The 21,886-nt window shown below is 37.0% G+C and overlaps 1 protein-coding gene across 4 annotated transcripts in view; it reads left to right on the forward strand.

The window, feature by feature from the left end:
• The window catches only part of Sclt1 (sodium channel and clathrin linker 1), a 160,504-nt gene that overhangs the window by 122,329 nt on the left and 16,289 nt on the right, over nt 1-21,886 (forward strand). The window contains exons 19-20 of one of the 4 annotated variants that reach the window (XR_011708036.1): nt 12,132-12,205; nt 21,295-21,337. The exons of 2 other annotated variants lie outside the window; for them this stretch is intronic. The gene's annotated coding sequence lies outside the window, so the exon portion shown is untranslated. Of the gene's footprint in view, nt 1-12,131; nt 12,206-21,294; nt 21,338-21,886 lie in introns of those variants that run through there. One more of the 4 variants, XR_011708035.1, reaches the window with a different exon arrangement.

Genomic DNA, 21,886 nt, shown 5'->3' on the forward strand with positions numbered 1-21,886 from the left:
TTTTATATTCCACATATAAGTGAGCTCATGTGTTATTTGTCTTTCTGTGCCTGGCTTATTTCACTTAGCATAATGTCTTCCAGGTTCATTCATTTTGTCACAAGATAAGATTCCTTCTATTTTAAGGCTAACAGTGTTCAGTGTGTATATATCCCACTATTTCTTTATCTACTCATCCAGTGATCGACACTGGGTTAATTCCATGTCTTGAGTATTGTGAGTAATGTTGCAATGAACATGGGGGTGCAGATGTCTCTTTGATATACTGATTTCATTTCCATTGGTTTTATACCCAGTTGCTGGATCGTCTAGTAGTTCTATTTTTTATATTTTGGGGAACCTCCATACTGTTTTCCATAATGACTGTGCTAATTTGCCTTCTTACCAACAGCAGTTCACAGGTGCTTTTCTTCCACATCCTGGCCAGCTCTCATTATCTTTCATCCCCTTGAAAATAGCCGTGCTGCCAGGTGTGAGGTAATATCTCATTTTAAGATAATATCTCACTGATTTGCATTTTCCTCACAATTAGTGATGTTGAGTGTTTTTTCATGTACCTGTTAGCCATTTATGTGTGTTCTTTTGAGAAATGTCTATTCAGGTCATTTGTCCATTTTTTAACCAGGTTATTTATTTTCTTGCCATTGAATTGAGTTCCTTGTTTATTTTGAATGTGAACTCCATGTCGAGATACATGGTTTACAATATTTTCCCCCATTCCATGCGTTGTCTCTTGACCCTGTCGATTGAGTCCTTTTGGGGGCAGGTTGAATACCACATTTGTCTTTCTACTTTTTGTTGCCTCTGCTTTGGTTCTTTGTTTAGCTTTCTGTCTCTGTAACAAATACCTGAGAAAATCAACTTAAAATGAGCAAAGGAATATTTGGGCTCTGGTTTCAGAGGTTTCAGTCTGTGGTCACTTGGCCACCTTTCTGTGGGCTTGTGACAGCACAGTATATCATGGCAGAAGCATGTGACATAGGAGACTGTTCATCTCATGGTAGCTGGGAACCAAAGTAGGGGCAGGGGCTGGGATCCCAATGCCCAATGTCCCCCTCAAGGGCACACCTTCAGTAACGTAACTTCCAACAACTGTGCCTCAACTCCTAAACATTTCCACTACCTCCCAATAGTGTCGCAAGCTGAAGACCAAACCTTCCAACACACGAGACTTTGGTGGGCACTCTAGGTCCAAACCATAAAATGGTCATAGCCAAACACTCTTAGTCTAGGCCATTGAATGGTGTACAACTTTTCTCCTGTGTTTTCTTTTAGTAGTTTTGAAATTTAAGTCTTTAACCTATTTTTAGTTTATTTCTGTATGTAGAGATAAAGGTCAGTTTTATTCTTCTGCATGTGTATATGCAGTTTTCCTAGCACCATTTATTGAAGAAATTCTTCCCTTTCCCCATTGGTCCCTTGTTGAAAGCACTGAACCACAAATGCATGAATGTATTTATGGACTCTCTGTTTCATTGGAACATGTGGTCTGTTTTTGTATTAGTACAAAAACAGGTTACTGTAGCTTTGTAGTATATTTTGAAGTCAGATAGTTTGATGATTCCAGCTTTGTTCTTTTTGCTCAAGATTGCTGTTTTAGTCAGCTTTTTTGTTGCTCTGACTAAAAGACCTGACAAGAACAATTTTAAGGAGGGAGTTTATTTGGGGGCTCACAGTTCCAGAGGTCTCAGTCCATAGACAGCCAGCTCCATTCCTTGGGGCTCAAGGTGAAGCAGAAAATCATGGCAGAAGAGTGTGGCCGAGGAAAGCGGCTTACATGGTGATCAGGAATCAGAGAGAGACTAAGCTCAGCTCACAACATGTGGAACCCAAAGGCACCTTCTCCAGCCATACCTGATCTGCCTTCAGTTACTGCTCTGTTAATCTCCAAGAGGGGATGATTCACTGAGTGCGTTAAGGCTCTCATAACTCAGTCATTTCACCTCTGAGTGTTCTTGTTTGTCTCACACGTGTGAGCTTTTGGGGGACACCTCATACCTAATCCATAACAGTTGCTTTGGCTATTTGGGGGTCTCCTGTGGTTCCATATGAATTTTAAGGTTGTTTCTATTTTGACTCATTCTGTGTTGGTGGTGTCTTTAGTGCTTTCTAAACATAAGATCATTTCATCTACAAACAGGGACAATCTAGCTTCTTCCTTTCCAGCTTGGATATCTTTTATTTCTGTCTCATACCTGTTTGCTCAGACTAGGATTTCTAGTATTATGTTGAATATACATGGCAAAAAGGGGCATCTTTGCTGGGTTCTTCATCTTAGGGGAAAAGCTTTTAGCTTTTCATAATTGAATATGATGTTTGCTGTGGGTTTGAGATATGTGCCTTTTATCATGTTGAGGTACAGCCGTATTTTCAGTGGAAATAATTTATCTAGAGAAATCAAAGAATAACTTCAAAAATTACAGAGATTTTATAAATTTTTGATAAATCATATAGAGATATTTAAGTTGAGATCTTAGATTTATATGTGTATTTTTAATATATGAGGTTATTTGACTAATAAACAATTTATTCAGTAAATTAAATCTTTACAACTGAAATCTTATTTAAAATGCTCTAAAATAGTTTATACTTTTAAAATAATCTCTAAAGTTAGGTTCACTAGAAAGGAAAATGTTTTCATTTTGTTTTCCACAGTAGATAAATCTGTGGAATTCATGAAAACATAAGCTGAGGCAGAGGTCTAGGGTGTGTGGCTCAACAGATTCGCGTTGCCACATTCGACACGTGCAGAAAATCAAAACCAGTGGTGACTGAGAACGGAGAGGCCTTGACTCAACTTAGGGAAGGCAGAGAGCCCACCCATGATATCAACCCACAGAGGCTATGATCATTTTACAAAACCAGGTAAAATATTCTATTAGTGAAAATATGCAGAATAAATTGCAAAACATGGAACTCTGGTAGCTGAAGTTACTTTGTATACTCACCCAATAATTATAGTGCCAACTGATAATATGAACAAGTTGATCCTAGATTGGAAAGGCTTCCATCTTTTGGTAAAATTCTTCTAAAAGAACTAAATTGAGACCCAAAATAGACTTTCTTGCTTATGCAAACTCAGTTTTCAATACTGATAAACATTATAGATTTTTAGAAATAAACACAGTGATCACCTTGAAGGTTTACCATAGGAAAAAGCTCATTAGTTAATAAGTTTTGGAGGGACATATTCACTGGAACATTAAGACATTGGTGACCAAAATTTAATAGTAAATGACATCCTTGATGGTTTTTGGCTTAAATTTCTGCAATAACAAATGTTTACATAATGAAATATATCTCTATTTGTCAATTTTTAATATGCAACAAATCTTGAAGTAAGAGTTAATGCTGAAATCTAAGAAAGAAATATTACAATAGGGAATTCCTTTTTAGTCATATTATGGAATTATTCCCACAAAGACTCTTTTGATTTGATCTTTACTGTACAGGACTTTCATTATCAGCTTTATTGCTGAAATTACAATTCTTTTTCTCCTAAATCTCTTACTTTGCCCCATTTGGGGAGAAAATTTTATGATTTCTGCCCACCAAAAAAACTGACTAGTTTTTCCCTTCATCTCCTCTAACCCTCTTTCTCACCCTTCTTCCTTCCCTTATAGGATTTTAGGTATCTCTGCCAATATTAGAAATAATAAAGCTATCACATATGTTGGCATACAATTGTAATATTGCCTTAATATATTTTTAGCATCAGTATGGTTATTTTGATAGCTCCCTTTTCGTTGCTATTAATTTTTGTGTTCTTTCATTTTTTTATTAGACTTGTTTGATTTTTATCAAATTTTAGCTGTATTATTTCTTCCCTATTTCATATATTTCTGCTCCTACTCATATTTTTTCCTTCCTGCTCCATAATTTGAAAATAATTTGTTACTCTAGCTTCTTTCTGATACTTAAGTTATAATGTTCATCTGAACACTATTTCATCCCAGAGATCCTGATATTTTAAGCTTTTATTATCACTCAATTCAAAGCACTTTTAATTGAGCTGGGGATATAGCTCCGTTGGTGGAGTGCTTGCCTTGCATGCACAAGGCCCTGGGTTCAATCCCCAGCACCACAAAAAAAAAAAAAAAAAAAAAAAAAAAAGCACTTTTAATTTACTTTCCTTATGCCTTCTTCCTTGATATTTATAAGTGTGCCATTTAATTTTGAAATAGTTGACATGTGGGGGTGGGGTTCTATATATCTTAAGGTGATTGACTTTTAATGTAATAAGTCATGCAGGGAGCACAGTCTGCATGATTTCAAATTTTAAAAAAAAGTAATGGAAATGCTTTTTTAAAATTGGTTGTATTGGTTACATACATGTGAAAACTGATCAAATTGCATACTTCAAATATGTGCATTTTACTCTACTTCAATTTTACCTCAGTAAAGCTTTGGGGGAAAAAAAGAAAAAGAAAAATTGCTTTCCTAAGGTGGGTAGAATCCCATCAAAATAAAAGAAAGATGTGGAGTAGATGAAGGAGAGTGAGGGGGTGGGAGGAGGGATGGGATAAGGGAAGAACAGTGGGGTAGCTCTTATCTAGCTTTCCTGTGCACAAATATGAATATACCACAGTGAATCTCATCTTTATGAATATTCACAAGACACTAATTAAAAAATAAAACTAGAAGTAAATAGTAGAAAGATCAGTGGAGGAAAAGAAACAGGGGAAGGGAGGAGAAAGGGAAAGGGGATGTGCTAGAGACTGAATTATAGCAAGTTATACTCCATGCTTTAATATTTATGTCAGAATGAAGCCTAATGTTATGTGTAACTAAAATGAACCAATAGCCAGGCACAGTGGCCATGCCTGTAATCCTAGTGGTTCAGGGGGCTGAGACAGGAAGATCTCAAGTTCAAAGCCAGCCTCAGCAAAAGCAAGGTGCTAAGCAACTCAGTGAAGACCCTGCTCTAAATAAAATACAAAAATAGAGCTAGGGAGGTGGCTCAGTGGCTGAGTACCTGAAGCTCAATCCCCAGTACCAAAAAAAGAAAAAGCACCAATAAAAATTTGTTTTTCTTTCTTGATATCTTACTTGATATTTATTTAATTTCATAACTGACTGTAAGATACTACTCTATGTCTTATTATGATCTTAATTCCTGTTTTCCATATCCTACTGGTGAGAACATTGATCTCGTGTTTCTCAGGATCTTAAGTGCAGGCCTGCCTGGATCAGAATCCTTGTGAGGTAGGCTTCTGGTGAGGCTGCAGGCATCTCAAAGCCCAGCCAGTGGGGAGCTGAGGGATGCCCTGCCTCCACCGATGCCCGCAGGAGACATGAGCTGCTTTCCTTGTGGCTCTTCCTAGTCTACAGCATGGTAGCTTGCCTCCTTCATAGGGAGGAGAGATGGGGAAGAAGTGAGACAGGAGGGACAGGGGTTGAGAGAACAAAAGCCAAGGTCTCTTTTTAACCCAATCTTGACCATCACTTTGACTGTATTCCATCAGTTAGAAGGTGCAGATCACTGGGGTCTCTGGTAGGAGTAGCTACCACACTATTACGTCACACCATATACAGAAGTAACTAGGAATGATTCATAGGCCCAGACATGAAAAGGAAAATAATCAAACCTCTGGAAGAAAATTGAAGATTTGTGATAAGCAAAAAATTCTTACATGGGATACTAGAGTGACAAAAAGAAAAATTAATAAATTGGATTACATTAACTTAAATATTTCTACTCTACAGAAACCACCATAAAGACAATGAAAACAAAACAAAAAGATTTGCAATTAGTGTATCCAACAAAGGACTATATTCAGATTATTTTTAAACTTTTACAGTTTAATAACTGTTTGGCTGTTTACTGCAAAGTTAAACATATACTTAGCATAAACCATGTAATTTACTCATAGATATGTATGTACCCAAGAAAAATGAAAACATCCACACACACACAAAAAAAAAGGTGCACAAATATTTGTAGGTACTTTATAATGTCAAAAATGAGAAACCCAAACGTCCAGTTACAGATGCGGGGAGGAACGCTCAGCGTATGATGGAGCAAATGACTTGAAATGTGGAACATCACAGATGAATTTCAAAAAAGAGATGGGAAAGAAAGCCAGACATAAAAGAGTGCATCTTGTATGATCCATTCATAGGAAATTCTGGAAAAGGCAGTTCAAATTGATAATGACAAAGCAGTTTGGTGGATATTTAGAACTAGGATTGGGAGGTAGCAGAAATGACCACAAAGGGATATAAGGGAAATTTTTAAAGTGACAGACATATTCCATGTTTTAATTGTGAATATGTGTTATTTGTCAAACCTCACCAAACTGCTCCCAGTGACTACACTTCATTTTCCACAGTTATATCCCACCAAGATGGGTTTTAAAAAACAGTACAGTGGACAGGGGATACAGCTAAGTGGCAGGTTGCCTAGCATGCGTGAGGCCCAGGGTTCCACTCCCTGCACTGCAAAATAAATGAATAGAAAAAAATCTTTTTTGTATGTTCAATCTGCTACTATATCAGCCTGTTGAGTTTTTATCTTTAAATGTCTAGAAGTTTGTTTTAGCTATTTTTTAAGACTGTTATTTTATATTCTTGTTGCTTCTGGATCCTTGGCTGATATTTTCAGGTTTTTCTATGTACTTTTCTTTAAATGCAATTTATTGCAAACATCATTTCAAAGTCTTGTATGATAATTTCACTGTCTACCATTGGACATGTCTGGTTGTTGTTTTGTTTGTTTTTCATTTCCATGCATGTGGTCTGGTTTCTCTATCTGCTTATTAGTGATGCCCTTGAGGGTTTTTGTTATGTCGCATCTTCTGGGTGCCTGAGAACAGTAGGAGGTGTGAGTACTTCAGCCATGGGTAGGATTTCTTCCATACCCTATGTTTGTTCTTGGAGGTAAATCTGGTTTGTGGCCACACTCATTATGTCTATTTTTTTTCTTTTCTCCTCCTGCTTTGCTCATGACCAAAGTAACTTCTCTGTAGTCTTATGACTTTGAGAGATAAGCATGAACTCGGATGAGCCTCACCTTTACCCTAAGGGAACTTACCTTTGGGATCCCAGATCAGTGATAGAGAAGTTCTCTCTGCCATACTGCTTTCTGTGTGTGGTAACACGGCCAGATCCCAAGAGTGAGATATTGAAAATACCATTTGAGTTGGAGGAAGTGCTTTTGCTCCAGTGTTCTGTTTGCTTTTATAGTTATTAGCTTTCATTCAAAAATGGTCTTGGAATTTTTTAGTATATTTTAATCTCTTTAATGCTTTTAAAGTGTCGTGGTAGAGTTTTCAATGGATTGATTAATCTGGGTAATTTAGTGTGCCTTTAAATTGGATCCATATAGATGATCTTTAAAAATATTCTACCTTTAGCTGGAATTCCATGGTAGAACACTTATAAGATCCTGGGTTCCATCCCTAGCACCACAAAAAAAAAAAATAGATAAATAGCAACAGCAACAGGTGTGTGTGTGTGTGTGTGTGTGTGTGTGTGTACATGTGTTCTATCTCACTTGGCATAGTGCAATATACCCTGGCAAAAGCCAGGCTCTAAAAACTCACACAGAGTTTACATGTACTGTGTGATTTGCAGTATCCAGGAAATTTAAATAAACTGTGGCTACAAAATAAGTAAGAACTATTGCAGAGCATTAGCATTAGGGTTATTAAAGCCAGTGTTGCACTTATTACTTTTTAATTAAGGAACATTAGCAGTTGATCTTAGTATTATTTCTCAACTAAAAGACTATGTTATATACTCTTGTATTTTAACTGTTACCTTGTGTGACATATGGTAAGACCAGATGAGAATCAAGAGAGAGAAAATGGAAAGAGTTTTATGGTTTGTCATCCTCACAGTTCCCGAAATGAACACAGTATACCACACAGGGCATGCAGGGGAGCACCCAGGTTGGTCACAAGGCTCAGGGAGAGGAAGGAACATGGAGCAAGTGCCTTTAGTGTGGTCTTCTTGGGAGGGAACTGATAGGATTGGCTGATTTGAATAATTTCTGTGTGCTCTGGGGCACAGGGACTGTTCCTGGTCATCTAGTACCTGGCCCTGGGTCATTAGAACAGGTGTAGAGTGGCCCAGTGTGTGAGAACCCAATTAGGGAAGAGGCTGCTCAGGAAGGGAACCTGAACAGCCGCTAGCCAACAGCTCAAACTAAATCAAGACAGCATTTAAAAACAGCTGGATTATTCCTTGAAGCAACTTCTGATGTAGAATCCTGAGCCTAGGACACAAGGACACAGGGATCTAATGAGCTGGAAGTATGTGACCTTATCAGAGTTGGAATGGTAGAAGAAAAATGCCCGAGGCATTGGCTGAGATCTTAAAAACATTCTGGGAGAGTGTACACTAATTACTACTACTAATCTACTTCTTGATGAGCAAGGGTATCCTGGAAAGGCTTAGCACCCCACTCCCTAGCATAATGGTTTCTCTCTGTCAGTATGTTTTGATGATTAGAAACTGCAGACCGACTCAAGGAAAGCTTTTGACACTCAGCAGATATTTTTTGTGTAAAGTTTAAGTAAAAGAGACACCCCTTGATGGGTCCCACTATATTTAATTTTTCCATAGTTCTCAAAAAAAAAAGAAAAAGAAACTAGTATGATATGACATTATCTTTGTATTGAAAATAACATGTAAATTATTAAAATGATATATATTAACTGAAAGAATAGAAGCTGATTAATATTTTACTTGCTTGCTTTATTGAATTAGTAACCTGTCTGGACATACCTGAATCTGCTCTGATTCAGAGTCCCAGTACCCTCTACAAGTCCTCATTGAGATTACTGGCATATTGGTTCGCCCTCTCTTCACTCTACTAAGCTCAGAATTACACCTTGCAAATTAAAATGTCTTAATTCTTCAGTTTGCACACTTACACAAATACATCCAGAAACAAAAACAAATCCCTGAAATCTCTTTCATTTATATAACAAACAGGTGAGTGACAGTTCTTCTTAGGCTAAGCCTTCTTCTAGATTCCAGAAACAAGAGGGAAATGTAAAGCTTGCCCTTAAGAAGTTTCCCACGTGTTTCTCCTTGTAACACCCAACATTATCAATGGTCATATTTCAAACTTGTCTCTCTACAGTTTTCTTCTCTGCCTTCTGCGTGTGACTGTCAGCTCTATAAAGTCACTTGCTTCTTGTTCTCCACCAAGTTCCAGTCTAAAAATCTCCATTGCTGAGGGAATGAATGAAAGCTAAGGGATTGTTTCAATCATTGTTTCTTTTTTGCAGAATTTTAGCTTCCAAAATCTACCTGAACTTTGTGAAAAAATGATCAAGTATAATGTTCCCCAGTATTTAAGAGACATCACTAAGAAACTTGAATTCCCATAATGATGCCATTGCTTTATACTGCAATTGGTTTCTCATAAACTTTTGAAAGTGCCGCTGATCTAGAATTGTTATGGAAACTGTTAATAAAGGAATACATAGTCTGGGATATAGGCACTGGAATTAATTGGATGAAATAATGTTTTAAAAAATCAGTCCTGCTCATAGTCAAGATCCTACTTCCAGAGAAAACATTACATAAAACAAAAACGTGGCTCAGATTATTTCTCCAATCATGTTTGAACTCCTGTGTTAACATATAAGTACACATTGATCACAGAACACAGACACTTGTCCCTGGTGGTTACTGACAGAGTACTTGTTGATGGATTTGCACATAATGAACATGAATATTTGTGTAAACATAGCCATCCATAGCATAGTGCTAGGTACTTAGTAAATGTCCTTTAAAAGTTTAAAGGTGATTTATTGGGGAATTATTAGAGTGTGATAAGGGGAGTTTGCTATCCAGCAGTGCAAGGCCAAATTCTTGGTGCAATACCAGCATCTTGAGCCAGCAGAGCTGGCAGACATCTGCCCTGGAGGTGTGCATGGGAGTGCATCCCGTGTCAGAAACCCTTGGCCGTCTGCTTCTTGTTATTCCATCTGAGCACTGGAAATTAATTGTTTTTCAGGGAGTTTGGGGTTGTTTTTAGCTGAAATTCAGATACTCTGCAAGAAGCCCTGTAGTTCCAGTAGCTGTGATCTTCAAAGTCACCTGGATGTGGCCCGTGGAATGACTAGGAGAGTCTACTGCCAAGGGCTCCTCTCTCTGCCTCCTTCCCTGAACCTCCCCCATCAGTCACCAAGTCTGGCTGGTTCTGCCTCATTAATAATTTCAAGTTCATTTGCCTCCATCCCCACTACTGCTGCCTTGATTCAAGGTGTCTCTTACCTAAGTGGCTGCGGCAGCTTTCTGGCTGGTATCTGAGACTCCAGGCTGTCTCCCCTCCAAGCCCTTCTCCCTCTGCAGGAAACAACCTCTACAGTAGGATCCTGGTGATCCATTTCACTCCCTGTCTTCTGTCCTTCCTCGGGAAGAGGCTGGCTGTGGGGATTTTCTCATCTGGCCCTTATGTGTTTCCAATCTCATTGATCAGAACTTCTCACTTATTACTCTTCTCTCCATAAGAAGATTTTAGAGAGACCTTCATCACCTTGAGGTCTCTTTATGATAATGAGAGATTAATATTACCAGTTTTAAACATCAAAATAATACCCTAAGTGCCCAGTGCTTTAAAAATAGTTGTTAGGTATAAGCCAGCCAGACACTTCTCTTTGTTAAATGACAATTACCCAGGAAAGAATCATTCTTCCTTTTTTTTTTCTTAAACTTTAACCCTCCAACAATTCTATAAAGAAGGGACTACTTTTTTTTAAATATTTTTTTTGTTGATGATGGACCTTTATTTTGTTTATTTGTATGTGGTGCTGAGAAATGAACTCAGTGCCTCACACATTCTGGGCAAGCGCTCTTCCCCTGAGCTACAACCCCAGCCCAAGAATCATTCCTTTTAAAAGTCCGGGGAGGGGGGCGTGGCAGGCAAAAATCTCTGTCCCCAAGAAGCTTTCGTTCTAATAGGAGAGACAGACAGTAAACAAAAGAAAGTAGATGTACTCTGTGTAGATAATGGTCAGCACTATAGAGGAGAATAAAGCAGAAAAAGGAAATGGGCAGTGTGTCTATTTTTGACATAAACAGTTTAGAAAGGGTCAACAGGAATCTTTGTTCTTCTTTATCTTCCCTTTTCTCTGCCCTTCTGCCTACTTCTCTTTCTCATTGTCCAAAAACAGGACAAAGTTGATTAGATCCCGCTCATTGTCCTCCATATACAACTGAAGGTAGCTGGAAAAAAACCACACAGCCTGCTGGGTAGTCTCTAAATCCATGACCCGGTGCCAGGGTGGAAGAGCAACTGCTTTGCATGTGCAGCAGCCTGCGCTCCATCCCCAGCCCCAAAATAAAAAATTAAAATTAAAAAAATTCACATTCCCCCAAATGCTGCCAGGCAGTCATTCTGTATATTCTGTTCTCTTTGGTGATATTCAATACCCTTTTAATTCTCCTCAGTCTTTGGCATCTACTCTTTCATCATCACTTTCAATTGATAACCTCAGGACCTCAGTTCCTGTTTCACTGAGAAAAGAGAAAGCATAGAGAATTCCACAGTTTGTGACCCTCTGTTGGTCTTCTTCTGCACATCTGTCCCCATCTACTCTGTATAGCAATCATCTGTCCTTTCTTGGGTATAAGGCCAAACTCTTCATTTGTCCCTAGCTTCCATTTCTACTTGGCTATACTTCCTCCTTGTTGGATTCTCATTTAAATATAAAGAATCTTTCTTGACAGCAACGTCCCATAAAAATAGAAAGCCTAACATCACATCATGACATGGGTAACTGCACTCAGACAGAAACAAACAGGAATAATCCATGGAATAAGCAATTTAAAGCCAACCAGCTGACTTTCTAAGGAGCATTCCTGCTCAAATGAAATCTTGGCTTGGAAATTCATCTGGATATTCACCCCCACAATCAGGTCTGCCCAGCAGGCCCCAGTTGGCGACAGCCAGGCCTGGCCTAGAGCCCAGATAGCAGTCTGTGTCTCGATCCAGCTGTGTGCTTAAATTCAGTATTACTAGGTGTTTGCTATCTTTTTCCCCCTATTTCAAAGCTTACCCTTTTTACTGCCCAGCCTTAAAAACCAAGTCTTGGTTAAATGACTTCCCAAGCACTAAATAAGTCAAAACCATCAAATTTTTAGTAATTTAGTGATTTTTTTTTACCTCTTAGATAAAAGGAAAAAAGGAAATGGAATATTTCCTTCAAAATCCAGAGAATAATACCATCATATGACATCAAACTGGGTAAGATTATTGTTTTTCTTTTATTACGTAATTTAAAGAGAGAAACAGTAAAGGTATTAACATCAGCATGAAAGCAGTCATGTCCCTGTGGCCAGAAACACTACATTCTGAGTTGGGGAGTCAGACTATAATAGAATAATGTATTGCAGGTTTACTTTGACACCAAGTTTTTGGCAAGTTTGATCTTCATTTAAAAAAAAAAATTAAAATCTATTTTTTTAATTTGTTCTTTTGAGATATAAATGACAGTAAAGTGTATTCAGACATATTGTACCTACACAGAGTAAAACTTCTCATTCTTATGGTTGTACATGATGTGGAGTTACACCAGTTGTGTATTCGTATATGAACATAGAAAAGTTATGTCGGATTCATTCTACTGTCTTTCCTATTCCCATTTCTCCTCCCCTCCCTTCATTCCCCTTTTGTCTAATCCAATGAACTTCTATTTTTCCCTCTCCCCGCCCTTATTGTGTGTTAGCATCCGCATATCAGAGAGAACATTTGGCCTTTGGTTTTTTGGGACTGGCTTATTTCACATAGCATGATAGTCTGCAGTTCATGCATTTACTGGCAAATGCCATAATTTCATTCTTCTTTGTGGCTAAGTAATATTTCATTATGTGTATATGCCACATTATTTTTATCCATTCATCTGTTGAAAGACATCTAGATTGGTTCCATAGTTTAGCTATTATGAATTGAGTTGCTATAAACATTGATGTAGCTGCATCATTATATTATGCTGATTTTAAGTCTTTTGGATATATACCAAGGAGTGGGATAACTGGATCAAATGGTGGTTCCATTGCAAGTTTTCTAAAGAATCTCCATACTGCTTTCCCAGAGTAGTTCTACCAATTTGTAGTCCCACTAGCAATGTATGAATGTGCCTTTTTCTCTACATCCTCACAGAGGCAGGATTTGAATCTGTGTCTCTCTCACTCAGACATTGATATGAATTAAGCCCTGCCCAAATACCTCCAGAAAACAGATATCCTCTATGATGTGAGAAGCACAAGTGTGCAATGAAAAATAGTTCCTTATTTCTACAAATTTAAATTTATGTCAAACTCAACTTGTGTGTCATTGCTAAGGACAGCCATTGCTCTCAAAGCTTATTAAGTAATGGCTCAAAAATGAATGGGAACATCTCACACTATTCTGCACCAGCGACTGAAAGCATCCTGTTCCTTTCATCTCCAGTCTAGGCAGAGTCCTCTAGGACAGCCTTTCTTTCCAAAGTGTCTCATCTGGATGCTTAACTGACTTTGACAGCCATTTAGATATTGAAAATCATGAGACTTAGAATCATGTTTAACAACAGCCTTAAACATTGAAATATTAGTTTTACAGACATAGAAGTTTCCTCTTTTAAAGGTGAGTGACTGACTTAAACTCTTAGTAAAGGAGTCATTTGTGGTTTATAAAAAGTCAGAACATTAGACTCAAACCCAAGCCCTGCCCCACAAATGTGTGATTATATATAAATCACTTGATTTTTCAAAACTTCAGTTTTATATTCGATAAGATTAAAAGCTACAGTAGATGGCAGGCTTATTTATGAAATAGTATAAATATCAAAATATTAAAGCATCTAGACTGTAAAGCATCATGCAAATATGACATATTAATGAGTTAGAAATAGTCTTTATCCAGATTTTTTTTTTTTTTGGTTTTTGAATTAAATTACTGTCCCTGAATTGCTAGTCCTTGAATATCCTTGAAATATTTTCAACTTTTTTATTTTATCATCTATCCTTTTAAGAACAAAGGGATATTAATTGTTGTCATTGCTTTTCCTTATGTCAGTTCAGTGTAACACAGTTTTTAATAAATCACAGTCCTCCCTCCTTTGAACTCTCTTTTTAAAGACAGAGGATAGTGAACCAGAATTTTCCAGCCATTGCCTCTCCTGTTTCTTGGATCAGAGGCCAGCTGCGGGTTTTGTTGTTGTTGGGGGTGGGGGGCATTGAACCCAGGGTCTATGCATGCTAGGCTGACACTATACCACTGAGCTGCACCTCTAGCCCCCTGTTTTTATTGTATTTGAAAAATACCATATTATGTGACATTTGGGGTGGGTAAAGTAGGTTAAGGAGGACTATAGGTTGAGTATTCCTTATCAGAAATGCTGGAGAACAGAAGCGTTTTGGATTTGGAGCTTTTTCAATTTTTGGAAATATTCCACATATCTTGGGGAGGAGACCCTAGTCAAAACATGCAATTCTTTACTGTGTGTGTGTGTGTGTGTATGTGCGTGCACACGCTAGGATTAAACCCAGGGCCTCTTACATGTCAGTCAAGCACTCTACCACTAAGCCACATCCCCAGCCTCCTGAAATTCATTTTTGTTTTTCATGCAGTTTCTACATATAGCCTAAAGGTGACTTTTTACAGCATTTTTATTGCACCTGCAGGCTGACTGTGACCTGTCACACGAGGCTGTATGTGGAATTGCCCACTCGCGGCATCATGCTCATTCCCTAAGCACTTCAGATCTCAGGTTTGAATTAAGGATGCTCAATCACACTGCAATATAACAAGGGCCGGGAATGGTAGCACAAGTCTCTAATCCCAGCTACTTGGAAGACCAAGCAGGACAACTTAGCAAGAGCCTGTCATGAAATAAAATTTTAAAAAGACTGGGGATGTAGCTGAGGAATAGAGAGAGCACTTGCTAAGCATGCACAGGCCCAGGGTTCAATCCCAAGTTCCACAGAAACTAATGAGAAAGTAGTGAGCAAAAATAGATAGGTTGCATTTTTTATATGCTTTGAAATTTCTGGACATTATCATTTTCTTTAGACATCTTTTTAAACAAGGAATAATTGTGTTTAAATATTTCATTACATGATTTATATGATTATGAAAATGTGACAAAGCACTGTGAACAAGGTTTCATTGTTTATATTCAGGATTTCATAAAGGAAGACCTCGTTTTTTGTGGACATTTAGCCTTGGCCTAATGTACCTGTGCTGGCTATTAAAACCACTGGATTAGAAATGGAAACACTTCCTAATATGCTAAGAATGCCTTCCAGCAGTTCTCCACTGTGTTGGTGTGCCCTGACATAGTGCTACTAAAGCATTTACTTTAAAAGTAGAAAGCATTTCACAAGATTGTTGCATTGACTCTTCCCCTTTGTAAAAGGATTATGTATTTGATAATAATACAAAACAGTATAATATTTTACCATATGAGGAGGCAGCACAGCATTGTAGATAAGAATACTGACTCAGGAGTCAGTCAGACCTGAATTTGAAACCCATATAGCTTCAACCCCTTATACTTATCTGTAAACCCCAAATGCTATTATAAGACTTCATTTTTATGATAACAAATATGAAGTTTTGACTCCACGCACAGCGTGTTAAATATTTAGAAAGGAAACAGGGAACTCTGGGTTTAGGGAGTAGTTTTTATTAAGTGCTAAGAGATTATTGCATTCAAACTAAACCATGATACAGTGTATGAGATGTGTATGAGAAGCTTTTGTACATATTTCACCTTTAATTATGTGAAAAATTACTTGTTCTAGAAAGCACTGGATTTTAGGTAAGATTTATATACATGAATAATATTCCTACCCACAGGAAACATAAATAATACCAACAAACATACACCGAATCAATAAGGTGTATTTACCAAAGTGTTTTCAACTGGCCTGTCTCACCTACTAGTCATAATGCAAATTCACATGACAGTCATCATAAGTTTATCATTTTTGATGTAGAAAATTTTATACTTATTCCAATGAAAACCTATGTTATAAAGGTGACGGTCTATCCTGGACATACGCATGGTAGCAGCCCTCCTGAGCACTAGCAGTTGATGTGTGCTTGCCTTGTACCAGTGGTGGTTCCAAGTGCTGCACAGTACTTCCATCTCACTGGGGAAGGATTCTTTTGCTCTCCTTAGAGGTAGTGTTATTTTTAGAGTGATTAAGTAGTACAGCCCAAGTCTTCAACCAGTTAGGTCTTTCATTAATAATAAATTGAAAAATAGGCAACAGAACAATATATTTAAAAAACAAAGTTTCATTTGATGCATTTGACTCTCCTTATAGTGTTTTCCCCATATATCGTGTCATTCATATAAAATGTGTTTTTAGCAGCTTTCAGAAATGAGCCTCTTCAGATAGACCCTAGCATGCTTCTTCCTGATACACCTTAGTGGTACCATCTTCAGCATCAAAGGCTTCCCCTGAACAAATGCTAGTGCTTCTTGGTTTCCCAGTTATGCTGTACTCAACAAATCTTGAAAATACTTGACAATTTGCCTTTGCCATTTTATAACAATTAAATTCTTGTAAGTTTGCTATTTTCTGGCTTGCTGCTTGCCTACTTATTTGCGATAGCTAGGAAAATATTTGAGACAAAATCAAATATAAATACAGCCAAAAAAAATACTTAAGATGCTGGAGTCCTCTTAGCTTCCTTTGAAAACCTCTGTTACTTCTGGCAATGGACAATTATGATCACAAGGTACCTGCAATTTCTTATGGTAATTAACTATAGCCATAATTAAATACAATAAAAATAAAATAATTTTCACCTGGGAAATAATTTTCCTGACAACATAAAAAAGCTTAGGATCAGAAGCTTTTTAAAAATTTTAATTTTATTGATTTTGGCTGTGATTTTAATTATTTCCTAACTTCTGCTTTTGGTTTTGAAAAGGAAGTTGTTCTTTTTTTTTCCCCCTAGGGCATTGAGACGTAATGTTAGAGACGTTAATGTTATTTATTTGATATATAAATAAATTTATATAAATTTATTTGATATATAAATTTCTTTGAGACGTTAATGTTATTTATTTGATGACTTTCTATCCTTTTAATGAATGAGCTCGATGTATCTTAGAACCACCTTCGTAGTGTCCCAAGGATCTCAATAGGTTGTGTCACTGTTCTCATTTACCTCTAAGTATTTTTTCATTTCAGCCCTGATTTCTTCTGCAACCCAGTGGTCATTCAATAGTATATTCTTTAGTCTCCAGGTGTTAAGAGTAGCTTCTATTTTTACTTCTATCGTTGATTTCTAATTTCATTTCGTTACAATCTGCTAGAATGCAAGGTATTACCTCTATTTTTTTGTATTTGCTGAGTTGCTTTGTGGCCTACGACATGGTCTGTTTTAGAGAAGGATCTATGTGCTACTGAGAAGAAAGTATATTCAGTCATTGATGGATGAAATATTCTATATCTGTTAAGTCTAAATTATTGATTGTATTTTTTAGTTCTATATCTTCTTTATTTAGTTTTTGTTTGGAGGATCTATCCTAACATTGATGAGAGAAGTGTGTTAAAATCACCCAGTATTATTATGTTGTGGTCTATTTAACTTCTGAAATTGAGAAGGGTTTGTTTGATTGTTTGTTGTATGTAGATGCTCCTTTGGGGCACAAATATTTATGATTGTTGTGTCTTGTTGATGTATAATTTCCTTGAGCGGTATGAAATGTCCTCCTTTGTCCGTTCTGATTACCTTTGGCTTGAAGTCCACTAGACTCTTCAACAGATGGTTCTGGGAAAACTGGAAATCCTTATGTAGAAGAATGAAATTTATCCCCTATCTCTCAAAGTGGATCAAGGACCTAAGCATTAGACCAGAGACCTTGCGCCTACAAGAAGAAAACATAGGCACAACACTCCATCATATGAGCTTAGGAACTGACTTCCTCAACAAGACTCCTAAAGCACAAGAAGTAAAATCAAGCAAAGGAAACAATCAAGATGTGAAGAGAGAGCCTACAGAATGGGAGAAAATCTTTGCCACATGTACCTCAGCTAGAGCATTAATCTCCGGGATATATAAAGAACTCAAAAAACTTAATAGAAATAAAATAAATAACCCAATCAATAAATGGGCAAAGAAACTGAACAAGCACTTCACAGAAGTATGCTGATTTTAAATCTTTAGGTATATACTGAGGGGTGGGATAACTGGGTCAAATGGTGGCTCCATTCCAAATTTGTTGATGATTCAATCAATAAATACATGAAAAAATGTTCAACATCTCTAGCAATTAGAAAAATGCAAATTAAAACTACACTGAGATTCCATCTTACTCCAATCAGAATGGCAATTATCAGGAATACAGGTAACAATAAATGTTGATGAGGATGTGGGGAAAACATTCACTCATACATTGATGGTGGGACTGAAAATTGGTATAACCACTGTGGAAATCAGTTTGGAGATTCTTCAGAAAATTTGTAATGGAGCCACCATTTGGCCCAATTATCCCACCCCTTAGTATATACCTAAAGATTTAAAATTAGCATACTGCAGTGATGCAGCCACATTAATATTTATAGCAGCTCAGTTCACAATAGCTAAGCTATGGAACCAACCATCCCTTCAACATGAATGAATAAAGAAAATATGGCATATATACACAATGGAATATTACTCAATCATAAAGAAGAATGAAATTATGGCATTTGCCAGTAAATGGATGGAACTGGAAATTTATCAGACTAAATGAAATAAGCCATTCCCAAAAAAACAAAAGCTGAATGCTCTCTCTGATATGCAGATACTAACACAAAATAAGGGGGATGGGAGGAAAGAATAGAAGTTCATTGGATTAGACCAAAAGGAATGAAAAGAAGAGTGAGAGATAGGAATAGGAAAGACAGTAGGATGAATAAGACATAACTTTCCTGTGTTCATATGTGAATACATGACCAGTGAAATTTTACATCATGTACAACTTCAAGAATGGGATCTCAATTAGAATAATTTATACTCCATGTATGTATAATATATCAAAATACTGTCGTGTATAACTAAAAAGAACAAATAAAAAATTCAAACTGCTCTATGGTATCTTCTTTCACTTTGAAGTTTAATTTGTAAAATTTTAATTTTAATAATTCCCTCTTACTCTTTTATCTTGAAGTGTATGTAACAGAATATTGAGCTTCCAAAAGGAAGCTCATTAACTTATGAATATGTAACTTCTATAACTAATATCTCTACAAATTTACAGAAATATGAAATCTTTGCTATATTATATATTAAATTTTAAAACTTTACAGAAAAAATTATATGTGATCTTCCCTACCAAATATTAAAGTATAAATCTGTGTGGTGTTATTAGCACAGATGTAGGAACAGAATGCAGAAAAGCAGAGACCAGAGGCTGGAGATTCAGCTCAATTGGTAGAGTGCTTTCTTCCCATGCACAAGGCCTGGGTTCCGTCCCCAGCACCACACACACACACACACACACACACACACACAGCCAATGGTAAAGAGATGCCTTTAGAAAATCATCTAGAATATTCCTTACTCTGGGGGCTGAGGTTGTGGCTCAGTGGCAGAGCACTTGCCTCGCGCATGTGAGGCCCTAGGTTCAATTCTCAGCACCACATAAAAATAAATAAACAAAATAAAGATATTGTGTCCATATATAACTAAAAAAATTTTTAAAAAAGAATATTTCTTACTCTGTACATAAACTAAATTCCACATATATTAAATAGCTAAATATAAAAAGGAGACATCAGAAGAAGTCAGACTTTTTTATTCTCCCAGAATGGAGAAGTGTTTCTAATCAAAACATAATCCAAAAGAGGAAGAGTAACTAATTGATCTAACCGTAAAAGTAAAAAATGAATATTCTATATGAAGGAAGATACTAAGCATAAATACTATTTGTATTTTAAATAGCATACTAGAAAAATAAAACAAAAGATGAATATGCAAAATTCACCAAGTTCCACAAATTAAGAAAAACGTTAACAACCAATAGAAAGATGGACAAAATGCATGAACTGGCAGCTCACAAAAGCAGAAAGGCAAAACTCCTTTAAACGTGTCAGAGCAAGTTCAGCCTCACTTGTATTAGAAGCAATTTTAAGCAATAGTTTTATTCATCAAGTTAGCAAAAATGTCAAAGATGGTTAACATCCATTGCCTGCAAGTACTTGGTAAACAGGAGTCGTCAGAGGGTTCTGGCAGGAAAGTAACTGGCAGAAATCTCCATGGTGTGGTCCTTTTATAGCTCCCAGGATGGACCTCCAGAGGTACTCCATACGCGTTAAGAGCAGTAACACTCCCGTCCCTGTGCTGGTCAGGTCTCCCACATCTTTAACTATGGCTCTTAAAGGACGTGCTTCACTCTGATTTCTCTGTCATCAGTTTTTCCCCATTCTATTCCATGTTTTGTACTGTTTTCAGAATTATCTTACTAAAAATTAAATATGATGTTAGCCCTGCCCACTTGACAACTCCTGATTTTGGAGCATTTTGGATTTTCACTTTCTGAATTAGTGATGCTCAATGTGTGTGTTTGTGTGTGTGTGTGTCTGTGTGTGTGTGTGTGTGTGTGAATTATTTACACAGCACCTGAGCCTAGGAAGTTTCCTTCACTCTCTAAAACATTATAATTTTTCTTTTTCTAAAATATTATTTTAGTTGTAGATGGACACAATAGTTTTATTTATTTATTTTTATGAGGGGCTGAGGATTGAACCCAGGGCCTCACACCTGAGAGGCAGGCACTCCACCCCTAAGCTACAGCCCAGCCCTGTAATTTCTTGACTGTACATCTTACCTAGCATGCACGAGGCCCCGCACTGGATCCTCAGCACGGGGGTAGGGGAGGGGGGATGATCAATCTAAGTAGATATTAGAATAGTGGTCACTAGAAACTAGGGAGAGCAGAGGGTGAGGGATAGAGGGAGGTTGGATTATGGTGACCAAAGTACATTTGCATAGGGGGAATAAGCTGTAATGCCCTAAAGCACAGTAAGGTCACTGTAGTTTCCAATTTATTATATCCTTTATTAAGAACTAGAACACAGAAGTTCAAAGCTTCCCCATAACAACAAATAAATCAATATGTGTTTAAGGAAAACTGCTAATTGCCCTGATTTTTATCACTCCACATTGCATACACAATTGAAGTATCACATTGTATTCCATCAGTGTGTACAATTATTATGTGTCAATTTAAAAGAGAATGAATTGGAATAATAAACTCTTTTAAGGTTAGAATTTCTCAAACTTTTTTCACATATAAAATGACTTTTTAAAAAAGGTAGATTGATTGGGTTTTCCTTTTTTATTTTTAGTATTAATGAAAGGTGCTGACTAAAAGGATCAGATGTAGACGGAGTGAGAGCGGAGACAGGAGAGAGGGACGACCTGGGCTAGTTTGTGCCTTCTGTGTGGATGTCCTTCCCCAGCTCCCACCTGGAAAGGTTTTCTTCTCTCCAGACCCCCAACTCAAAAGCCATTTTTTCTATGAGGTTTTCTTCTTTCCCTTGAAAGATTTATGTCTTTTATGTTCTTACACACCCATACCATTCTGCTCATTCCTTTTTATAGCACTAACTGAATTATGATAGAAACTATCATTTATGTCTTTACAAAACTATGAGCTAACATCTTACGTGACATATTCCATAAAATTGAAACAAGCTATTTAATAAGATTATATTGAATAAAAGAGTTGAACAAATGATTTTGCAACATGTAACATTTGCTTCTTTTATTCAAAACCAACTTTGCATGTGTGTGCACATGCATGTATGTGTCATTACAAAGTTTTGGGTTTTGGAGCATTTTGAGTTTCCACTTTTTGGATTAGTGATGCTCAGTGTATGTGTGTGTGTGTGTGCATGCGTGTATATGCATATTGAATTATTTACACAGCATTTGAGC

This window comes from Marmota flaviventris, chromosome 7 (assembly GCF_047511675.1).
Source record: "Marmota flaviventris isolate mMarFla1 chromosome 7, mMarFla1.hap1, whole genome shotgun sequence".
In the NCBI taxonomy this organism is placed as follows: Eukaryota; Metazoa; Chordata; class Mammalia; order Rodentia; family Sciuridae; genus Marmota; species Marmota flaviventris.